We start from the raw sequence: 22650 nt of genomic DNA on the forward strand, positions 1-22650 counted from the left end.
GGGGGTGTCCGTGGGGAAACCCCAGGCGTCTGATGAATGGCGGCATGTGTGGTCGTTTGTCCCGCTGATGGAGTTTTATCCCCTGCCCTTTCAGAGCAGCCAGACAATAAAGAGAGCCACAGCCAAGCGTGACAGGTTAACCCAACAGTAATAGAATACTCTTAATAGTCTGGCCTGAGCCAAAGTCGGCAGCAGGGCCAGCCAAATCGCCGGGCTACCTCGGTGTTGAGAGTGCGGGGTGGGGGTGGGGATGCGACGCGACGCGACGCGACACCGGCTCTTACTGTTGTCAGACAGGGGAGCAAGGACAAAGAGGGCAGCTTGATGGCTTAATGGGTGGTTTGATGGCTTCATAGGGTGAAATTGAAGTTGGTGAGGGCAACCAAACAGATGAAACAGTGCAGAGGGGGCATTATACAAAACGGAAATTAGCCATATATAAGCATGACGTCAGCCAACTGTATCAAGTTATGTATTTTATAGGAATCCTTGATCTTAAAGCGAGGTGGCATTGTCTCTCTGCCTCGCCTTCGTATGGAGAATGATTTACAGTGGATGCTATGACACTGTGGTAATGCCTATACAGAAGGCAGAAAATAAACACGATCAAACTGAGCAAACAGTCAGAAGAGATTTAGATGATGTTGTCATGACGTTGACATGAACGTGTCTGTTTTCTGGCAGATAATCCTCACAAAGAGAATCCTCCGGGCTACACGCACCCGCGCAGGCGACGCTTCTGTCGGTGTTTGTTTCTGTAGCACCTCTGCTCGCAGTTTGTCATGTCTGACTTGGGCTTTAATTAGGCCTGCGAATTGAAGCGGCGGCAGCAGGGCTGGGAGCCCTCTGTCCACAGCTCAGCCGTCCTCCACGGCGTCTCCTCGGAGGACCTCTCTGCTCTGTGTGGTTAAGATAATAGAAGCTCGCTCAGAAGATGTTAATTGAGGGGAGATAAAGTGCAGTAGTGGCTGGAGGGATGCAACGTGCGGGGGTGGAGGGGAAGGAGGGAGGGCTACCTGATTAGAGGCTGAGGTGTTTGACTTACAGCTCTTCTTTTTTTTTTTTTGGTGATATATATTCTGCAAGATTTTCAAAAAAAAAAAAAAAAAAAGGAAGAAAGAAAATACAGGAGCAGCATGCATCAAAAAACCAGGCCTAAAAGACAGTTATTAAAGTTTCTCCTCAATCATTTGTGTTGTTCAGCACTGTGCCGTGCCATGCTGTGCTAGCCTTGCAAGACCCGATAAGGCCAGCAGGATTAATATATTTTACCTCTCAGTAGCTGCTGGAGCGGAATGGCGCTGTCAGGCTGTGCGAGGTGGAGGTGATAGTCAGGTTTTGTGGAGCTTTTTTCGGGGGTGGGAGCGGGGGGGAGCGTAGCAGCCACGCAGCCAGGTAGGGTAAGAAGGCAGACTCTATACGTGGGCTGAGGAACAGGAAGCGAGAGACAGAAGTGATCTGACCAAAACAGCTGAAGTGACAGAAGCTACATTAATAGTGGCATATGTCTGGAGCACGGAGGAAGTGAAAGAGAGAGGAAACAGACCCTCCATCAGCCCAGGAGAGGACAGAGGGAACGAGGAAGAGGAGGGGAGGACGAAAAAAAAAAAGAGGCAGAAAACAGTGCCAGCAGCCTCTATAATTGCCTCAATGCCACTGGGATTGCTTTCATTCAATTGAAGCGTTCTCTTTCGCTGTACATTCGAGGTGGCGCTGGAGGTGAGGATGGAGGGGGTGGAGTTGGGCTGGGTGGCGTGGGCGGGCGGGAGATCCGACGGTGCCCTCCCTCTTTCAGTAACATACAGCGATGAGGGCGATAGCTCTTCTGTAGCGGCTGAATATCTGGCATCAGTGTGAGCGAGAGAGAGAGAGCGAGCAAGTTAGAGATAGCGTGAGAGAGAGATGGAGAGAGAGAGAGAGAGTGAGAGAGAGAGAGCATAGTGCTGTGGAAGAGTGAGGTAGCGATAAGGAGGTAGGTGGACTGCAGATCAGACCTGTCAGATGTGGTTGCGCACCCAAGTGCAACCCCACATGTGAGTGTGTGTGTGTGTGTGTGTGTGTTTTATATTTCCCAAAGACAACCCCCCCCTCCCACATAACAACACATAGGCTACACACACACACACACACCATCACTGCCCAAACACACACACGCATTCCCCGAGAAATCCTTTACTTCTTTATTTGGGCTCCTGTTGGTGCTTGCATTAGATGCTCTGCTCCCTCCTCCCTCTTCTTCTTCTTCTTCTCCTCCTCCTCCTTGTCCTGCTCTTCTCTCCTCCTCCTCCTCCTCCTCCTCTCCCCTCTCTCTTTGCCGCTCTCACAGCCTAGTTTTCTTTTTTTTTCCCTCTTCAATCTTGTGTGTGCAGGTTGTATCTGACGGAGGGACCGGTGCCGCGCTCCCATCCCTGCGCTCCTTCAACAACAACACTGTGAGTATTCTCATGCTAATTTGGCTTCTCCAGCCTTCCCGATGTCGGTTTGTCTCTTTCTCGCTCCCTCTCTCTCCTTTTTTTTTTTTTTAATTCTTTTCCTCTTTTATGTTTTCATCCGCGGCGCCAAACGCAGTGGCAGAGCAGGAAGGGAGGGAAAAGAAGTGGAGACAAAAAGGATTGAGAAAAGATGCACAGAAATAGAGAGGAGGAGAGGGAAAAGGGAAGAGGGGAGGGGAGAAAGAGAGACAAGGGGGGAATGAGATTTCTGCTGCCGTCGCTGCTGCGAGCAGCCCGCTCTGCTATCGGAGGTGTTTCTCTTGGAGGATGGTGGAATTGCCGAAGGGATGAAGGGGGCGGGTCTTGGTTTTGTGAGTAGATAGTTGTGCAAGAATGATAGGGGATGTTGTTGACAAGCACAGAGTGGCTCATCAGACAGCCGGGCAGCTGGAACCAAGGTTTTTCTCTGTTGACTAAACTTCTGATTCATCCATCACTTTCCATATTTACACACACAGAAGGACCTCTCCTCCGTCTCCTCCTCTTTTTTTTTTTTTTCTTTTTACTTCTCTTGCTTATTTTGGAAGAAGACTTTTTTTCTGTCATGCAGTCATTTCTCATGATGATGTGAGACGTGTGGCATGTGTGGACGGGTGATGAATCACAGATGGATGTTTGTCCTGGTGCATACCTTCACCACAATGTGCAGAGCGTGTGTGTGTGTGTGTGTGTGTGTGTGTGTGTATGTGTGTGTGTGTGTGTGTGTGTGTTTGTGTATGCCATTCATAACATGCACTTCATTTTAATGAGCAGCTGCACAAATTAGCTTTTTTCCATTCACCATTTGTGCTCACATGTGTGTGTGTGTATCAGCTTGTTAAGTGAAACATGTTACCACAGGACTATAGATCATAAGAGTTGACTTCTTATGGATACCCATATACATGTATTATAGTATGTTTAGAGTGTCTTTTACAAGTGTGTGTGTGTATGTGGAGGTCAGTAAGTCAGTGTCCATTCCCACACGCTGCCCTTTGATCAAAGGGCCACATTTAGTCCTCCCACAGCATGTGTCTGAGCCATATGAAGAGTGGGTGTACGTGTGTGTGTGTGCGTGTGTGGGCGGGCACTGAGATGAATAGGCCCTGTGCCCTCACTGCATCGCCATGGCTAATGGGCACACAGGTCAGCAGGGGTGGACACGCATCCGGCTGTGCGGATATGTCACCGAGGCCGAAAACCTCTCTCAGGCCTTCGCCGGGAGTCGCGAAAACACGAATCTTTGCAAGAGAAAAAGCATATTGGGCCAACAAAACGCTCGCAACACACTTTGGCAGATTCATTTGGCAGAGTAAAAGGGATTGATCTGAGCGTGGCAATTAGGCAAATTTCAGAACTAAGCATCTGGCGAGGCGAGAACGCTTCGCCTGGCAGAGGATTACCATTTTAGTTCCATTTTGAGACGACGCAGCCCAGAATGTGTTATTTCACAGCACTCAAGCAGCATGGTGGCTCAGGCAAAACCAGCACATGAGGGATCTCTGTGCGGCGTTTACGTTATGTATGTATGTTGATTTCCATGACCTGCTAAGTAAGAGCGGTGCTTTGATTAATGATGATTAGGTTTAATATGTGTGTTCGAAGCCGTGGCGGCCGACCTCCCTTTCCCTGGCCTTTATGAAAATGAATCGTCAGAGCAAAATGCCCGGGATGATAGCAGCCTGCCGATGAGCTTGCTTTCTAAAGTAGGCTGATATAAATGAGAACCATTCCCCCAATTACGGAAGATTAGGTTACCCTCCACCAATCTGAATCCTTAAATCCCTTCTGTTTTTACAGCTCTGTCTGCCGAATGTAATTCAGCCTCGAGACCTGGGCAGAATAGCAATAAAAGAAGGTAGAAACTTTAGCAGTGAAACCCAGGCAGTAAAAATATCCATTGGGAGAGAGCTAAAGCACATGATAATTGACACAGCGCTGTGTTGCACTTGGCTGTAATTAACTGTGTAACAGAGGTTGTCAGTTGGAAAGGGAGAAAGCCCAGACTCTCTTAGTGCATTTAACACACTTGAAAGTGCAACATTTATCGTGTCTTTCCAGCCTTCACCGAGGGTGCGTTTCAGGTTAGCGTGGGCCTCTCGGCTCTATTTATCCCGATCTTTTACTATAGGCCTGGTTAGACATTATACACTGCTTCTTTTATCCTTTGCACCACAGTTTGAACACATGAAAAATCAAATGGAGCCATTGTTTCTGGGGCGAGCGCAAAAAAGCTTATCATCTATTTTTAGTGCGCTTTTCCTCATTGTTGCCTGGGCCACGATTCATGCTTACGTCTAGCGGTTGTGTGCCATAAACTATGTTGTGCTTCACAGCCAGGCGCTGGCTGGTGACAACTCTCACCCACACATTAGTGATCTATGAGCCATATACCACAGGCCCCCTGCTGCCTCACCAGCCGCTTTCAAACGCACAGGACCACAACAATGTCATTCTCCCTGTGTGATAGCACCCATATGCGCCGAGAGCACCTGTATTAGCGTAATGCGCCAGCCCTTTATTTCTCATCACTTATCACAACCAGCTACATGCTGTACCGAAGAGCAGGATGGAAAAAAAAAAGCTCATAAAGATAAAAATCACATTTCACTAGAGGGTGCTTGTGTGACAGTGATATATGCTGTGAGCATCCTGCCACCTCATTGAGATGGGAGTGAGTTCTGGGTGGCTAAATCAATTTGTGCAAAGGCCGTTGGCGCTAGTATTGGTTTCGTGATATGATCTTTGTTGTCCATTTTTAGAGGTCAGTGCGAGCGCAACGACAAGGGCAGAAGAACCTGACCGCTTTTTCTCTTGTTTCGAGGCTGGTAAACGATCTCCCCCAAGAGGATTGTGGGTAAAGTCAGTCTTGATCAAAAAGGTATATGTTCTTTTTTTTTTTTGGTTTGTTTTTGTTTCTCTAGCTTTAGACACTATAGATTCTCTATTAAGAATGTGCTTTCATCCATTACCACACACGTCTTGATAGAGTGTCCAGAGCCAGAGGCGAGCTCCGTCCATGCATTAATCGCTGTAATTACTCAGTGAGGGTGACAGTGATTCTGGAGGTGCGTCTGAGTACATATACCAGTAGAGGACTTGTGGGTGGCTGGGGGGGTGGGGGCGGGGGCGGGCGGTGCTAGACCAGTCGATAGGTGAACCTGACTCCCTCTGATGTTAGAGATCTCCGGTCAGGAAGAAGAAAAGCTTCAATATGTGTCAGGAAGTCAAGCAATTTCCTCATATCCATCTCACAAGGCACGACATCGTGCGTTACACAATAAGTCACAATCTGGGGATTTTTTTTTCTAATAATTTTTTTGTGTGTCTGTGCAACGGAAGACTACACAGCTATTGTAAATGCTGTTCAGTCCTTTGATGAACATGATGTCTTTCATGCTTTCAGTCCATGTGAATAAATCGAAGACTAACCGTGTGAAACATTCAAAGTATATATATAAATATATATATATATATAAATAAAAGAAGAGGAGTCAAAGTTCCCTTTCATCAAATTCACCAAGGAAGACGTCACATAGTACCGGCCACACTCTTTGACTGACTTGTGATCTCTGGGAAGTGCAGTGCAAAATCACCACAGCAACGACTGCTTAGCAACAAAGATGTTGCCAACAAAAAAAAAAAAAAAGAAAAAAAAAACAAACAAAAACAAACACTAACACACACGCACAAAAACTACAAAAAGGAGAGATCTCAGAATTAACAGATGATTTTGTGTGTCGGAATCTAACTCTGCCGCATTTGTTTTATGGCGCGTACCGCTGTTACGCGGCCGTACAGATGTTCAGTCTGAGAGATGCTCGTACAGAAAAGGAAGCGAGTGGTCAAATCAAGGCTGTCAAGTCGGGGAAATAAAAGCGGAGGAGGGAGAGCTGAACATGCTGCAGCTCTGAGGGCTCCATATTGTGTGTACAAGGGCAGCGGAGTTGGTCTTTGTGTTAGCGCTTCTGGAATGTGTCTTATAATGATGTCAATGTGCAAGTTAATCAGAACGGCATTGTTGGTCATAATAAGTGAATAGAATGTAATAGGTGAATGTCTGTGCCACTTTCCTCCTTATCTCACGGTGACTTTCACTTTCTTGTACTGCCTGCAGCAAGTAATCACGGGAAATATAAGAGAACCTGTTTTTTAATTAAGGACAGTTCTTAGCATCATTGAAGGGAAATAAAAAGGGACATTTGGACACGTGGCGAGAGTTTCGTTCCCGTGCACGCGCACACACAGACACACACACATGTATGCATGTAGGGCAGTTTTCATTGGGTTTGGTTTTCTCATTAAACACAGCAGAACCATGTCTGATACCAGCGCACAGGAGAGGAAACCAGGCTGGAACGACAGCGTCGAATATGTGAACATCTCAGTGCTGATGTGTGCAAAGCAGAGTGTGTGTCTGCAGGGGAGGCTTTGAAATTTCATCCACTCCATCCCTTTTAACTCGGCAGAGGGGATGTGTGTCTCTCGCTCCAGTTGGCCAATGGCTGTTAGGAAGCTCCTGAACACCCCCACCACCAGCATCCCTCCAACCATTCTCACACACACACACACACACAAAAACACACACACACACATGCACGCAGGCTCCGTGCTATCTGCCTCCCCTTCTTTTCCCCCAGCCGCTCTTCTACTCCACAGACCTGCATTGTGTCAGATAGTTTAATGTGAAATTGCTTTTCTTTCAAATTTCCCCCTGGAAACGCAGGTCGTCGCAAAATGTTACATCTCATAATGGCGTGTTATTGTTGTTCTTTCATACGAGTCCTTGGCTTCTGAGAGCAGGATTTCTCAGCATAGAGCCGAGGTCACACTCGGCTATTTCTCCCTCAGCTGCTGCCGCCTCTCTTCTCTTTGCCATCTCGGATTCTACACCAAGCTCCTCCTCTGCTGCGCCCATGGTAACCCCGCTGAAAAATGTATCACCACCTCACTCTATGATTACGCTATGCATTAGCAGGGCTTAAATTTAATTTGTCGGCGGACCCTCGCGGCAGTGCTGCGGGCCTGGCCTATCAGAGACACTTTGTAAAGGCCCTGGAAGAGCCTCCCGGGGTGATCCTATCAGTCAGACACACTGTCAGCAGACACACTCAGTTAGTCAGCATTGAGTCAGAAATGTGGCCCAGCCAAACCACACGCCACCGTTGGCTGCTCCGCTGGGCCGCTGCTGTGGGCATCAAGCTCCCCCGCCTGCCAATCAAAGCTCCAGCAAGGATGCTGACCTTTGTTCCCCTGTTGAAATAAATGCTCTTCAACAGGTGATCCAACCGACATCCCTGCCTCGGCACCCTCAAGTTTAAATATAGCATTTTTTTTTATTTTTCTCTACCCTGCCTTCACATTAGGCTGTTACAGCACTGCTGTGTGTTTATGCCAGTAGCTCTGTAGCATGTACTCACATTATTTCATATATTTTTAGACCTTATTCAGTACACAGTGTCAATCCTCTGACGATCACCTCAATAATAATCACCTGTCCTGAAGTGGTTATTAGCGTCTTCCACTCCTGTGATTTACATTAATACCTGGTGGTTAATGTCTTGTTTCTTTACTCAGACTGTGGATGAATGAATGTGGAACATTGAAGTGCAAAGGGGCCACCTCTGCAGTTATACGCCGTGTGATTATGCTCCCTTTTGCTTTGCCTTATTTTTACTTTCACATTTTCATCCGCGCAGCCGACTATCAAAATAACTTGATCTGAGGCCACTCAAGGCTGCTTTTATCACCGCTCGCAGAATGAGAAGGTCAATTTTCAAGGCATTTCGTGGGGGGAAATGTTTAAACCAGCTTGTTACTAAGAGAACCAAGAGGGCCTTCTGCTTCCTGCTGCTCTAATTGGGATCCATTTTCATTTTCATATGATTTTAAATGTCAAGAACGGAGCACACGCAAAGTGTTTTGAATTTGCTCAGGAAGGCCTCAGTACCTTGGTCAGGCGGGTTGAAAGCATATCGGTTTATTATGAAAAGAAATCATACTGTAACAAGGCGTGCTGTAGCTGAGTTTTACCAATGGAAAAAAGAAAATATATAAAAAAAAAAAAAAAAAAAAAAAGATGATGTACTGCTTCTGACCTCATCCGTGGTCCACTGAGAACATAATGTCAAAAGTTGCCAACGCCTTTCTTCATTTGACAGAAACAAATCCTCAGGAAGGACTCGGTGGCCCCCCCTCCTCCCTCCCTTCCTTCCCTGTGTGGAGGCTGTGCGCTCCTCTCCTCATGCTTGTGTGGGTTTCCCCCGGGTGCTCCGGTTTCCGCTCATGGCCCAAAGATATGTAAGTTTGGTGGACTGAAGATTTTGAGTTCCCAAGTTCCCCAAATTCATGAATGGAAATGTGTATTTTATAGTGCTTGGTCACAGCAGAATTCATTTGAGCATCCTCGTGAAACAGGTAGTGGTGGTGGGTGGGTGGGGGGTGGAGCGCAGTGATGAAACGACTACACACAGGTCGCGGTGGTTGTGCTGCTCACGGGAACTACGTTTAGAAAGTATTAAGTCAGAGTAATTTGCGGTGCAAACTCTGTGTACTTCCTGGTTTTCTTTGTTGCGTCTCATTCAGCAGAGCATGTCTTTTATAGAGGAGTCTGTCCTCCCATTTTAAAAAATGCCCAATAACAGCATGTTCACATTCAAGCGACAAAACCCTGTAGAAATATAACTCTTGTCAGCCAGGAGCCAAGGAGGAATTAGTGTGACATTGGGATCGAACCACAAAGCCAGCAGAGGTTGAAGTGGTGAGGTGGGTAAACAAAATGTTGGACCTGGACACGGGAGACAGCTGTTCGCTTCCCGTTCCACATCAACAGTCACCTCTGGTTTCTTTCAACAATGACCACCGAATAGTTCTTTTAAACAAAGCCACGATCGTTCCCCTTTTTTGTGCACGAACCTAGCCGAACCTTAACCGTAGAGGTGTCAGATCACGTGTGTTGTTGTGGAGGGAAGTTACGAACAACACATTTTCTCGTTTAATTTAGAAGAAGAAGAATTAGCTGAAACGGTAGATTCCTCTTTTCTGGACCCTCTGGTTCTCTTCCCTCACTCGAAAATCATCGGTGTCAGCTGGTTAACTGTACGGATTAATGTCATATAAAAAAAAAAAAAAACAAACCTCTGTTTCAAAACAAAGCAAGGAAATCCTCTGATTGAAACTGAATTTAATCTCCTCCAACATTATTTATAAACGCTGGTGTGGGCGATCGGGTGATTTGTACAGGTTACTGTACAAACCTAAAGCATGCTGGGTATATGTGATCATGAATAGCTGTTAAGACATTACATTAATGGAACCCCTGGAACCTGGATTTTGTATCCAAGGTTCAAATGCAATTTTTCATCTTGTAACAATGTATAATCCCTTGTCCAAGCAGGCCTGTATTTCTACCTTAAACATCCCTTTCATTCCTTCATTTAATAAATGACACCCAGAGGACGGAACGGGGACAAGTCCCCGCTGACACCTGTGAAATATAGACTGATAATGCTCCTGCCACTCGCTTAATGCCGCTCCCTTCCACCTCCCTCCGTCTGACAGGCCAGCCCGATGCATGTATCATAATGAGCGGATCTCTGCGCCGTCAATTAGGAGCACCTCGAGCACGCGACTGAACGTCTTTGATTCCTGAGAATAAAGGAGGAGTTTAGGGGAAGGGGTTGGGGGTGCATCTCTCCTGGCGGCACGGGAGCGAGCGCCATTTCTCCATTGGAGTGCACGTAGCATTAGCTCCGTGTTAGCTACCCCCAGCTAGACGGTTCGTTTTCTGTTCGTTTTGTGTACGCGCCGGTCCCAAGGGTGGTGCGACGGAGAGGAGCAAAGCGAAAAAAGCGGCTTCCTCCACGCGGCCTCTCTCTTGCACATCTGAAAAACTCAAGTCAGTCATTGTCTGCATGGCTCACTTTGAATGATTTAATTACTTGCTTTAGACTTGAGCAATTATAGCTGAGCAGCACATATGTTAATTATATCTGACCTCACATTTTTGCTGCTCTGTTAATTGTTCGCTTAGATGACATTCGGAGATGACTGTCATTGCTGCCTGCGTATCGGGCAAGCTTAAAAAAAAAAAAAAAAAGACAAGCGAAATGGCTGTGTGACAGATTTTGGTCGATGGAAAAATTTAAACTGCAGCATTCACTACCAGATGGAGGAGGGGTCACAGCACATAGGCCTTACGACTTGTCCTTTTAACCCCCCTTGTCGGCCTCGGTTGCCAACGGTTACATAAACCTTTTCCCCATTTCTGTGAACAATTTCCTCTGTTTTAACACACTTCCCAGCACATATCGTAACCGAGGATTGATCCGGCAAAAAGTGTGTGAACTCTTTTAGTGTCCACACATCTTGTAATGCGATGTCAGCTCTCTGTGCACAGCGCGCATGTTTAGTAAACAGGACAATCTGTAATGCTTTCTCACAAACGAGCGAATCCAAAGATGCGGGGCTCGGGACGCCAGCTCTCTTTGGGTGTATAACTCGCTTCCTGTTGTTTATGAGATGATGCATTTAGTTTTTCTCTTGCCATTATTGCCCAGGAAACATCTAAACCCACTAATGTCCCAGTTCAAAGCTCATACTGTCTGTTCTAATGCATGTTTGCCTTCCCTTCCGGAAGTCCTCGGCTCCAAAAACCCATTAAAAACAGCTTGCAGAGACAAATTGCTACCTGAACTAATACATCTTGTTGAATGACACATGTATTGCAATTTTTACAAACACAGTTTTATCACACAGTTTTTTTTTTTTTACTTTTTTTTATCACATTTAATGGGGACTGTTTTCACTTTTGCCATTACTGCACAGTGAGGTTTAATTCTCCTGGCAGTGAGGAGGCAGAACAGAAGTTAAGGCAGCGTGGAAGGCAGATACACACAGCGAGCTCTTCAAATTCATTTTGTCTTAAGATATGATTGCAGCTGCGTGACTGTGGCCTTATGAAGCAGTGGCAGGAGAAATGAAAAATACATGTGCCGCTCAACACGATTACATTTGTTAATGCAGGAGTATGTGTCTGTGCATGCTGTTCTAATGGACTGTGCTTTTGTTTGTCACCTTAAGTGAGCAGAGACGTCGCTTGTTTCACTTCACCACACTGGAGCTGGCTTTGGAAAACAGGATGAATCTGTGGTGTTTTCTGTGTTACACTTATTTCCAAAATAATAAATGCATAAAATGAAGAAGACATAACTTTTATAATCACAAAGGATGCTACAACAAAACAACTATCACTGAATTTTTCTCTCCCTCTACACACATTAGGAAAATCAGAGGTAGAAGCTCCTGGCGTAGGAACACAAGCTGAAACATTTTCATACCTTTGCATACGAGTACGTCACAGCACATCTGGTTCAGGCATTTCCTTTTAATGTGTCAGTTGCTTTCATCAGTATATGAAGCTACATTTTAGGTTTGTTTGCTCACAATGGACTTACAAAGTGTTGTGACAAGTGATTTCAGTTGATAAGTGTTTTTAACCTTGTTAACATCCTTCTTTTTTTTTTTTTTTTTAATACAGACATATGATGAGTGAAAAAATCAGTCAGCTGTGTTTCCACCTTGAACTGCAGTGAACCAATGACATAAAAACAGATTCAGCCTGGGTATCATATGTCATATAACTAAGGAACCAATCCTGTCAACTTGTGGGGGCGGGGGGCGGGGCTAAACAAACCTGAAACCTTGTCAGCACGGAGAGAGAGAGTTATTATTAGCACAACCGCTAACAGCGTGTCACCCAGTGCAAGTTACAAGCTAGCAAACAACATAGACAAACAAAAGATGCTAACTGCGCTAACCGTTCTGATGCGTCTGCTAGTCTCTGGTTCTGGTCTCAACAGACTCCTCATCTGAGTCTGGGTCAGACTGAGGCTCAAACATGTTTCCTCCTCTAACCATCTTGATGCTCTCTGCTCTTTCACCTGTCCACCTGGAGCAATCAGGTGGTGGGCGGGGCTCAAGGCCTAATCCAGATTTCTCAGTCAGGAAGTAAGAGTAGATGTAGTTTAAAACATGTCCGCAGCTATAAACCGTCGTCTTGTGTCTATTTCTGTGATATTTTACACGTGAATGACACCTCACGACCGCCACTGCTTTCATTGAACAGACAGCATGTGGAGGATTGAGGACTGTGTTCATGCAGATGCTTTGCTCTGAACAGCTCCACACATTAAATAAAATATTATAGGACACAGTCAAATGTGATAGAAAACTGCCGTGCAGGCTGTTTGTATTTTCTAAATGCTCTCCAGTTGTGAGACGTGTATAAATTGCTTTGTTTTCATTGATGCACTGTGCGGCTGGGTTTCTGTAGGAGAAAGAAAAACAAATCGCACAGGTCAAATTTCCTAACATTATCACATAATGGAAAAGCACTTAGACCACTGCAAACATTTAGATACAGGAGGATCATATTAGATTGTCATTCCAATTAGCAGTGTTTGACACCGGGCTGATGTACAGTGCGTATCGTCACATCCCCGTCGGTGAGTTTTCAGCTTGTGTCGGCTCTTCCTCTTTGTTGATTCAGTTTGTGTTTGGCAGATGTTGTCCTCATTTTCTCGACTCGTCCCCCTTGAGATATTAAATCATTTTGCAGTTGTTTTTTTTTTTTTTTTTGACTGATGCACTTGTAATGTGGGTACGGATGATTTGTCCTCTTTGGAACTGTTATGTTACTTTGAAAAGTCTCATAAGTGTTGCTTGCCTGACCTGTTTCACAGCTGACAATGCTGCTCATTGGCATTGGGCCTGATGTGACTCACCACCGTAACAGCATTCATGGTTGTGAGGAAGTTGGTCCAAATAAGTCTTTTTTTCAGTTAGGGTGTATTTTTGCAGTTTTGCTAATGTTGCAGTAGACTTAATCCTGGTCTGTGTGTGTGTGTGTGTGTGTGTGTGTGTGTGTGTGTGTGTGTGTGGGCGCGCTCACGTGTTTTGGTTGAGATCCTGAGCTGATGGCAGAGCACATTCATTAAGCACAGTGGCTCAGGCTTCTCCCCACCAGGATTCACAGACAGCTGTCAGTTCAGTGAGGGGACTCCTGCACTGATTGTACATCAACATTCACTCTGACTTGCACATCCCACTGCACACCTACTTACTTGTACATTTACATACCCATTAACACAGGCCCGCTGCAGTGTGAGCGATGGGTGACTGTCAGGACAGATTACGCAGCCACGACCTTTGCTCCCACGCGCATCCGGATGTGCAGGTTGACGTTCATGTCAAATTTGATGCTGATGCACATTAATAAAGTCATGATGCATTTAAGGCTATTTTCAATTATTTATTTATTTTTTGTTGTTGTTTTGTTTGTTGTTGGAACACTTATATAAGAACTCCACAACAAGCTGACCGACGCACAACCCTGATGTGTTATCACCTCATGTGGTTGTAACGGTGAAAACGTGAGCAAACAGTGGTTTATCAGTCGCACAGTTGCACACTGCTAATGAGGAAACTGAGATTGAACCTTCAGCAAAACCAAAACTCTGAGCTAAAAGAGGCAAAAAAATTACTCAGATGCTACAGAGTAATCTGCAAGTCCATGACTGCAAGCGACCGACCACATTCCATTCTAGAGCTTAAACGATTGATAAGTGGATGAATAGGAAATGGTTGCAAACGATGGTTTAGAAATGCCACATTGGTTCTGCTCTGAGCCTCTCGGATGTGAGGAGTTGCCGCTTTGCTTGGTTTTCGACTGACAAAACAAGACACGTCTCTGTGGGTAAAAAGATGATGGGCAGAATCATAAGTTCATGATGAGGTCAGAGGAAAAATATGAGCTTTCACATACTGTAAGTACACATAAAGAGAATATTGTATGTCCTAACCTTCTGCCATAAGAAAGTTTTAGTCAATTTCTTTTCATTGTTTGTTATAATGGAAGTCTCTTTTATCGTACCTCTCTGTTCCTGTCCGTCGCTGCGGTAAGGAGGCTTTTTTTTGTGGTTATGCATTGGTATTCAAACATGCTGGCCCGAGATGGCAATCTGTTAAAGAACGTGGAGGGGGGTGTCACCTCTCAGTTAAGGCGGGCTGCCATCCTTGAGGCCTGGTGTGCCTGGACAGCTGGCCTCAGAGTTAGCGAGTGTGACTGTGGAGGAATGGACGCTAAATAACAGAGCCCACAGCTCTGCTCTCTCCTGCCTGGCCCTGGCTGGCTGGCTGGCTGGCTGGCTGGCTGGCTAGCAGGCGTGACGCGTCAGGACGGAGGCCAGAGCCAGCTACAATCCATTACTTTTACCTGAGGAAGAGGGGAGGCAGAGAGAGAGAGAAAGGGGGGTGGGGGTGGAGGGGAGAGTAAAAGGGCTGGAGCACCTTTCAGCGCTCTCTCCTGCATGCTAATTCCAGCAGCGCTTCGAAAGGGATCAAAATCTGCTGGCTGAGAAACGCGGCCTCTTAACTCACGAAAGGAGGGGGGGGGGGAGATCCTCCTTCCTGCTTGATGCTTTACTGGCACACGTGCATATTAACACACATGCACAAGGTGTTTAAATGAAGGGTTTTACAGTAGAAGTGTCACGTCCGCTGGCTCATAAAGACCCTCAACAGATATGGAGATTACACCTGGGAATTGGAGATTGGATGTTATTCTTATAACTCTACACACAAAATACATCCTCTAACCACTAAGCAAGCCTGTTAAAGAACGAAGGATGTGCAAAATGAATTGAAATGAATGCATCTTTCATATAAGTCTAAGCATTTTTGTGGTTAGATGCCTCTGCTTTTAGATGAAGGAATGAGAGGAAAATGAGTCGATGACAAAGGAGATGAAGGGAGAGAATGCACTATTTGCCTACCTGTCACCCAGCAAGTGTGTTTTCATTTCTTTTCCAGATTTATCACTCGCTCAGTGATGTCACGACACACACATCCATCCATACCAACACAAATCACCTCCGCCCCCCTAAAATTTCCCATGCACGCCAGACAGAGAATGCGATGAGCATTTGTGCAGAGAGCATGAAGCAGAGGGTGATTTTTGAGGCGCTGCTTAAAGCTATCACTATTGGAGTGGAAAGTACACATGACAACTGGTTTGCAGGTTCCAAATGAGAAACCACCACAAACAGTGTGGGTGGGGGGCGGTGGGAGAAAGAAAGAAAAAAAAAAAAAAAAACAACAACCTGGATTGGCACCCAGTGACAGTGATAAATTTCACCAATCGTCCAGTGTGAAGATCTGTCTAATCTTTGCGGTGGCTCGCAGCGTGGGTAGGACCCCATCACTCTCCCATTATTTGACAACAAAACATCCGCGGAGAGCAGTGAGCCAGGTTCAGTTAGCTACAATACACTCCCCGCATACACAAATCCCCAGCGAGGGGGATTATAAAGTGGCTCTGTAGCCGGCCGTTAAAGGGGCAGGGCATTAAAATGCAGCCGCAGCCACCTATCCCCACTCTCACCGTAGTAGAGTGGTTGAAAGAAAACAAAACAAAGCCGTCTGTCAATAGCCTTTAATTTTGAATAGAGAGCAAATAAAATTCAATGCCTATAATGGCCTTCATTTTCCTCCAGACTCTTGAAATTGATTCGATGGCTTAATTTGGCGCTGGCAGGTGGGATGCGATTGGCAAACATATACGGCTGCATGCGGTTCACCCCAGATGACTCAATAAACAGCGTTTGCAGCAGTTGAGCGACAAAACATTTCGTCCGAGGCCATGCATCGCGGTCCTGCGTGCATCTATCACGGCCATGTGGTGTGTTGTGTTGGCAGTTACAAGCTCCGCGTTTACGCCCAAAATGTTATTTTGATTTCACTGACACAGAGATAATGTTTCATAACACACAGTCAGTCACGAATTAGCCCATCTGTCTGTTTGAGCTTCCCGGTGCTGATGGAATCTCTGTCTGTGTTTGTGTGTGTGTATGTGTGTGTGTGTGTGTGTGTGTGTGTGTGTGTGTGTGTGTGTGTGTTTGACCACAGTGGCTCAGCCCGCTCTCCCCCCACCAGGATTCACTGACGGCTGTCAGCTGATTGAGTGACTCCTCCACAAATTGTATTTGAGCCAAAATCCTGATCCCTCGTCTCGCTGCTCCTCTCGTGCTTTGCTTTCACACTCCTCCCCGGCTTGTCGACATGCATATGCTGACACACTCACACATGTATACACAAGCAATCTCACACTCGAGACGGTGTGTTGTGCTACAGCTTGTGGTAGTCAACAGCAGACACTCAGGTGACTGTGTGAAACTGATTCTGAAAGTGCATTTTGTCTGTGTAATTCACTCCGATCATCAGCTCGCTCACATCCAGCACCACTTCTGCAGCTCTAATGGCACTAGTTTCTCCCAACAAACCCAACCACTGCCTGATATGGAAAATCAATCTTATTCCCTTTTGTTTAAGAACTTATTTACGGCAGTTGAGGCTTCTTCGTCTTACCTCAAGTGGCTTGATAGTGCGGTGCTTTTAGAGAGATTCTTTTTCTGTGTGACACAAGCGAAAAGGCAGAACTGCTGGTATTTCATCTGTTTATTGTCAAATCCAATGAGCAGACAAAACTCTCAATGAATTCATCCTGCTAACAAGTGCTCTCTGTGTAGCCAAAGCCTCTACACCTAACTGATATGTAACAGTATGACTCTTATAGATGTTTTTTTTAACAGTTCTGTGCACAGAGGCATGCTCTGTATCGGGCTGTGGGTGGAGTGGGTTGCCTGTGGATATAAAGATATATACCATCAGAGATTTTATCATACTGTTTTTACACGGTTAGCTCTTTCTTTTTAATATCTCTCTTCATATCATGCCATTATGGGCAATTTAACAAATCAGTGAGTACAACTGCTTTATGGCAGTATTGGGTTTTTAATGGATTCGTGTTACAGCACCTTCATTTGTCAAGTATTTACTGGATTAAGAAAGAAACAAACTTCCTGTCTGGTTATTTACCCCATATCAACTGTATCATTATCTATATAGATATATCTATATCTATATATAGATAGATATAGAGATATATATATATATATATTAGCACTGATTTAGGAGATTACTTGTGCTGTGATGGAATAGTTAGATTCATATTGTCCACATATAGCTTATGCATATCAACGCCCTGGCTCTGCCTGGCTTTAGCCTTTGTTTGTGTGTGTGTGTGTGTGTGTGTGTGTGTGTGTTGCAGGTGTTAAAGGACGTGACACTACACAGCCGGTGTGTGCCGCATGTAATAGATCCATGAGTCTGAGGCTGAGCAGACGCCAAAACACTGCCCAGCTGTTTATATACTACGAGACAGGGTTTTACAACTATATAAAGATATATCAGTGACACTCACTTTATCATCCATCTAAATCCATCGTAGAGTTTTAGTTGTTAATGATGCATCCATTTGATTGGCCGCTGCAGTGTGTTGCTGGATGACATTGCATTGCTTTGCTGCAAATCTTGAGACATTCGCTATTGTTAATCTGAATACACCCTAAGCAGAGTAAATTAATTGTTGGTTTCAGACTTTTCTTTGAGATGTTATTTATTTATTTATTTAAATAGAAGATGGTGTCGAGCCATTGTTATCCTTTGACAAATTTTTCCTGTCTGCTTTAAATCATCTATCTTCAGTGGAACTTGATGTTCCTTTTTTTTTTTTTTGTCAGAATCGATGAGCGTGCAGTACCTGATGTTCGGATCTGTATTGTTGAAGCCGATAGTAAACCTGAGAGAACTGCAGAGTACAACACACAGTAAACACCATGTGGTTCTAGTGGGATTCAACTTTTCTTTGTTAATTGAATATTTTCTCAAGAGTAAAAGAAACAATTTTAACTATTATGGTGAGAAAGTTTTTCCATGTTGTGCGTGAAAACTTTCCTCCTAGATGATTTTCTCCTGTACATTACGCCGCGGTACTGTAGCTGCTCTGTTGTGAACAAAGCTCATACAAACCATCCCTCTGTCTCATCAGACTCCTTCTCTCCATCCTTTCCTTTCTCCTCATCAAAGAAGAGGCGGGAAGCCTATGCGCTGCAAGTCTCGCATTGCTGATCACGGTATGAATTTTTTAAAACCGAATCCAACAGGAAAAACGAGTTCAGTTTTGAATAAGGAATCAAAGCTTCTTTTTTTTTTCTTTTTTTTTTTTTTTGAGTGTTTTTCATATCCTCTTCCTTGTCAAATACTTCTCTTATTGTCTTTTTTCTTCTCCCTGTGCTCTCTCTAAACCTCACCCATCGCCCCCGCATGCCATTTTCTAAACACGCACAAAGAAATGATGATGCCCAGATTGAGAACCGGTGCGATTTACATGACTGATTACAGCGTAATTTCACACTTATTTGCATGGATCTCCTCAACATCCTCGCCGAGCTAATGGATTGTTCGAGCTCTGCAGCCCGGGCCATGTAAATGAGGATGAGCAAGATGGACTGAAAGACAGAGAAAAAGGAAGACAGGGAGGAGACAGAGAGGCGGACAAAGTTCAAGTTAAAGTTCAAGGTCGTTTGTCTCCGCAGCCCTTTATCACACGCCAGTCTCCAAGGACTTTAAAGAGACAGACAAAAGAAGAAAAGAAAGACAGGAACAAAAAAAAAAAAAAAAAAAAATCCAATTACATCCAACTAATCAGCAACCAATCACAAAACAAAATGAAAGAGTGTGTTGAAAGGACGTGGCTGCGTACCAAACCGTCTAATCAGCCTGAGAAAAAGACCGACTGATGCTTTATTAAGCTCAGGAAAATCTGCTCAATAAAACAGCTCCACACTCCTCTGCAGGGCCAGTTTATTTCATTAATACACAGTAAACGATGTTCACCCATCAGCGGCAGTGAGTTCGGTGTGAGCCCTGAGACGCCCTGATAACAGGTTTTTCCTTCCCCGATACCGAGGACTGATCCGATTCCACTGCATTAAAGAGATATTCTAACAGCTGTGCACTACTGACCCTGTATGGATGTGATAATGATCGCTGTGGTTGTTGTTAGGCATGGCTCAGGTTAAACCCTGAACAAATACATGAATGTCATAGAATCTCTCTCTTTTTTTTTTTAATCTAATATGACTGTCAATCATAAAAACTTGTCCTATCACCAGTGCCGTCAGCACTGTACAAACTGTTGTCTGTGAACATTATCTGAAGTTTTGCCGAATCACCCAACATGTTGTGTTGAGTCAGCTTCAAAAGGTGAAACACATAGAACCATAAAATACCAACATTTAATTTGGTGGACAAATGCAAAAATATAGCTACATTTGAGATGCTTCTGTCAATTCCTGTTTCCATTTTTGATTGGATTTATTAGCAACCATTGTGTACATTACTAAAATATTTCCTAGCCGAGACATCCCATAACTTTTAATTAAGCAATCTGGGACCAGTTGCACAAAACGCCTTAAGATTTTCCTTAAGGTTTCCATAAATTGGTCACTTAAGTATTAAAGGTTTTCCCCTTATCTTGGTCTTATACTTGGTCTAAGACCTTAGCAACCAAACTAGGGTTGACTAAAGGAACCCCTGAGTCTATATTAACTGCAACATGACCAAGTTGATGGTGATATTTCTATGGTTTAGTAAATCACTCCCAGAAGAAGACTTCCAGGACTTTAAAACAAACTTTGAGATGGATTTATGAATAGCTGTTGCAAACCCTTCATGTGCAGTATTAAAAAAATGTGTATAGAAATATGGACTGCATGTTTAACTTGGTTTTTGTGCATCATTCGGATGTTCAAGGTTGCGGTGTAATTTGTGTTGCAGCTTTCAGCGGTCAGATACGCGTCACATATTTGAGTGCAAAAAAAAAAGAAAAAATGCAGTAAAGCGCCGCAGCTCCGCTCTATATGAAGAGCAGTATTATTTTTCTCTACAGATGCCATTTATAGTTTTGTCTGAGAATTTCATCAGTGGTTTTTATGAGAGGTTGGCTGCATTTGACACCGCTTTTATGAGGCCAGTTACGTTTTATGTGAAGCCTTCAGTGGAAATGTTGATGTGGTATGATTGCTGGATTTGGAAATTTTATGGGGATCACTGGTTCGGTCCAATATACACAACCTCTGTTAAACAAAAAGGGAACATCCGAGAAATAGTTGTTTCAAACTCATAACTTTCATTTTAATTACATGAATATTTAATCTAATTGCTATAGGATTAAACTCTCACTGAGATGAACAGTCAGATATTTTTCGTTTCTTTTAATTATTTTGTGATGTTAGCAGTCTTTATAATGCTTGATCTTATTTTCAAGTCTTGTGAAAACTTTTTTTTTTTTTTTTTCTATTTTGTCACCACTGGTAAAAGCCTCCTGTTTCATTTCTCTCAATAAGTAATTCATTTCCAGTTGTTGTCATTAGTTAAACCAGTTAAGAAAGAATTATGGCCAACTCCAACGCAAATAGTGATTAATTGTAGCTGGCTTTAGTCCATTTGTTCTCATGGAAGCTGTGCAGGGCAGCACGCCGGGTGATTCATTTCTCCTGGTTCTGGAGATGCGTAGCTTGTCTGCCTTCTCATCACCCTTTTTGTTCCTCATTGTTTCCCTTCACTTTCATCATAAGCTTCATGCTAATGTACAGTGCGGCCACGGCTCAGACCGGAATATGTCATTGTCTGATTACATTCTATAAATGGATTTGTGGCTATTTGCACAGAGGAAGTGTCACGGCGACATTAGATATGAAAAGCTGACTTTTTTTCGGCGCAGGTACAGCCGCGGCAGGTTGTCAGAACGTCCGTCTGCTCTGCGGCAGCTCGCCGTTCTGACGGCGAACGGCTGCTGAGGGAATTACTGGCCGTCAAGAGGAAGCTCTATTAGAATATCTCTGATGGATCCCAGAGTGAGAGTTGACGTTGAGGCTTTTTTTTTTTTTTTTTCCAAGTGATTTTTTTTTTTTGGGTACCTTATGCATAAATGGTGCAATTCAGACTGCTACTTAAGCCCTTCGCAGAGGTGCTTAAGTCTCCTCTCGCACACAATTTCCTCCTTGCTCATTCTGACATTGAACTGAAGTGCAAAGCCGCGCTGCTCCCTGCGAGCTGCAAACTGAAAATGGTCATTTGCATTATTTAAAGGTTCCTATGAAGTCCAATAGAATTTCTAAAGCCATATTCATATAGGCCGAGGTAGTATTGTTGTCATTGTTAAATGGGTTTTCAAAAGTAATTGGTTGATTTGAATACAATTTTATATGTATATTTTTACACTTCACCTCAAGCAACTGTAGGTTAGCGAGTTAGTCCAGCTTTATTCAGTCAGCAGCTCTCACTGAAATCAAGATCTCTTTTGAAAAAAAAACAAATCCCATCCAGATGTGTAGTCTAACAACAAGACAGTTCAGTCACTAATGTCATCGTCTCACACAGAAGTTACTTCAACTGAAAGTTTCTAATCCCTCAGAATAATTAGTGTCTGAGTTATTGTGCAATTCAAATAAGGTGCGTTGTACTGGAAACCAGTCACCCCCCACCCCAATCCCAGTTCATAATGGGAATGAGGAACTTTTAATGTTAATCTACCACGAAGAGGCGTCACTCGTCACCTCAGGAAGGGATTTTGTCTTGAAAATGTCTCCGCAGAGAAATTTAGAATCTCAAGGACTGATGTTAAATCCCATAATCTTTCGTATTAAAGGATTTAAATATTGAGAATGAGGAATTGATCTAATTGATCAATAAAGAAACTAAAGAGAATAAAAGACTGAAGGAGAAGAAAATTCAAATGTGTAATCACCAGCTTGGAGTCAATTGCATTATTTTCACCTACATTATTTTTCTGCATTTCCCTGTTCGCTGTTTTTAAAATATAAGATAAAATAAAACACTTCTATCTCCCACCTGAAGATGCACTGCGCGTCTGCTTCATTAGATCCGTTGCTTCACTTTCACTGATCTCATCTTGAACATATTCTCCTCACTGACAAAAATGTAATTTAGTCACATCAGGTTCAAGGGAAGGTCTAATTTGCTGTTCCAACATCCTAATATCTAAAGTATTACATTAAAGGTGAATGTAAGCACAGCTTTAAATGAATTTGTGAAAGGGGAACTGAGGCCCTGAAGGACAAAACACACACACCGGCAAAAACACGACATGCAGCAATTACCCCCCACACACAAGCGTGAATGAATCGACAACATTAAGAAAAATTACCTGAAAATCCCAAATCTTTACAGCGCTAACTACTGACCCCAACCCCCCCAC

The 22650-nt window shown here is 44.1% G+C and overlaps 1 protein-coding gene across 3 annotated transcripts in view; it reads left to right on the forward strand.

The window, feature by feature from the left end:
• The window catches only part of LOC111656659 (RNA binding protein fox-1 homolog 3-like), a 332987-nt gene that overhangs the window by 87582 nt on the left and 222755 nt on the right, over positions 1 to 22650 (forward strand). For all 3 annotated transcript variants that reach the window (XM_087174563.1, XM_087174562.1, XM_087174564.1), the window contains exon 3: positions 2370 to 2432. The gene's annotated coding sequence lies outside the window, so the exon portion shown is untranslated. The remainder of the gene's footprint in view (positions 1 to 2369; positions 2433 to 22650) is intronic.

The sequence above is a fragment of the Seriola lalandi genome, unplaced genomic scaffold (genome assembly GCF_002814215.2).
Source record: "Seriola lalandi dorsalis isolate HSWRI2012SDOR001 ecotype SW California unplaced genomic scaffold, Sedor1 jcf7180002054362, whole genome shotgun sequence".
NCBI classification, from domain to species: Eukaryota; Metazoa; Chordata; class Actinopteri; order Carangiformes; family Carangidae; genus Seriola; species Seriola lalandi.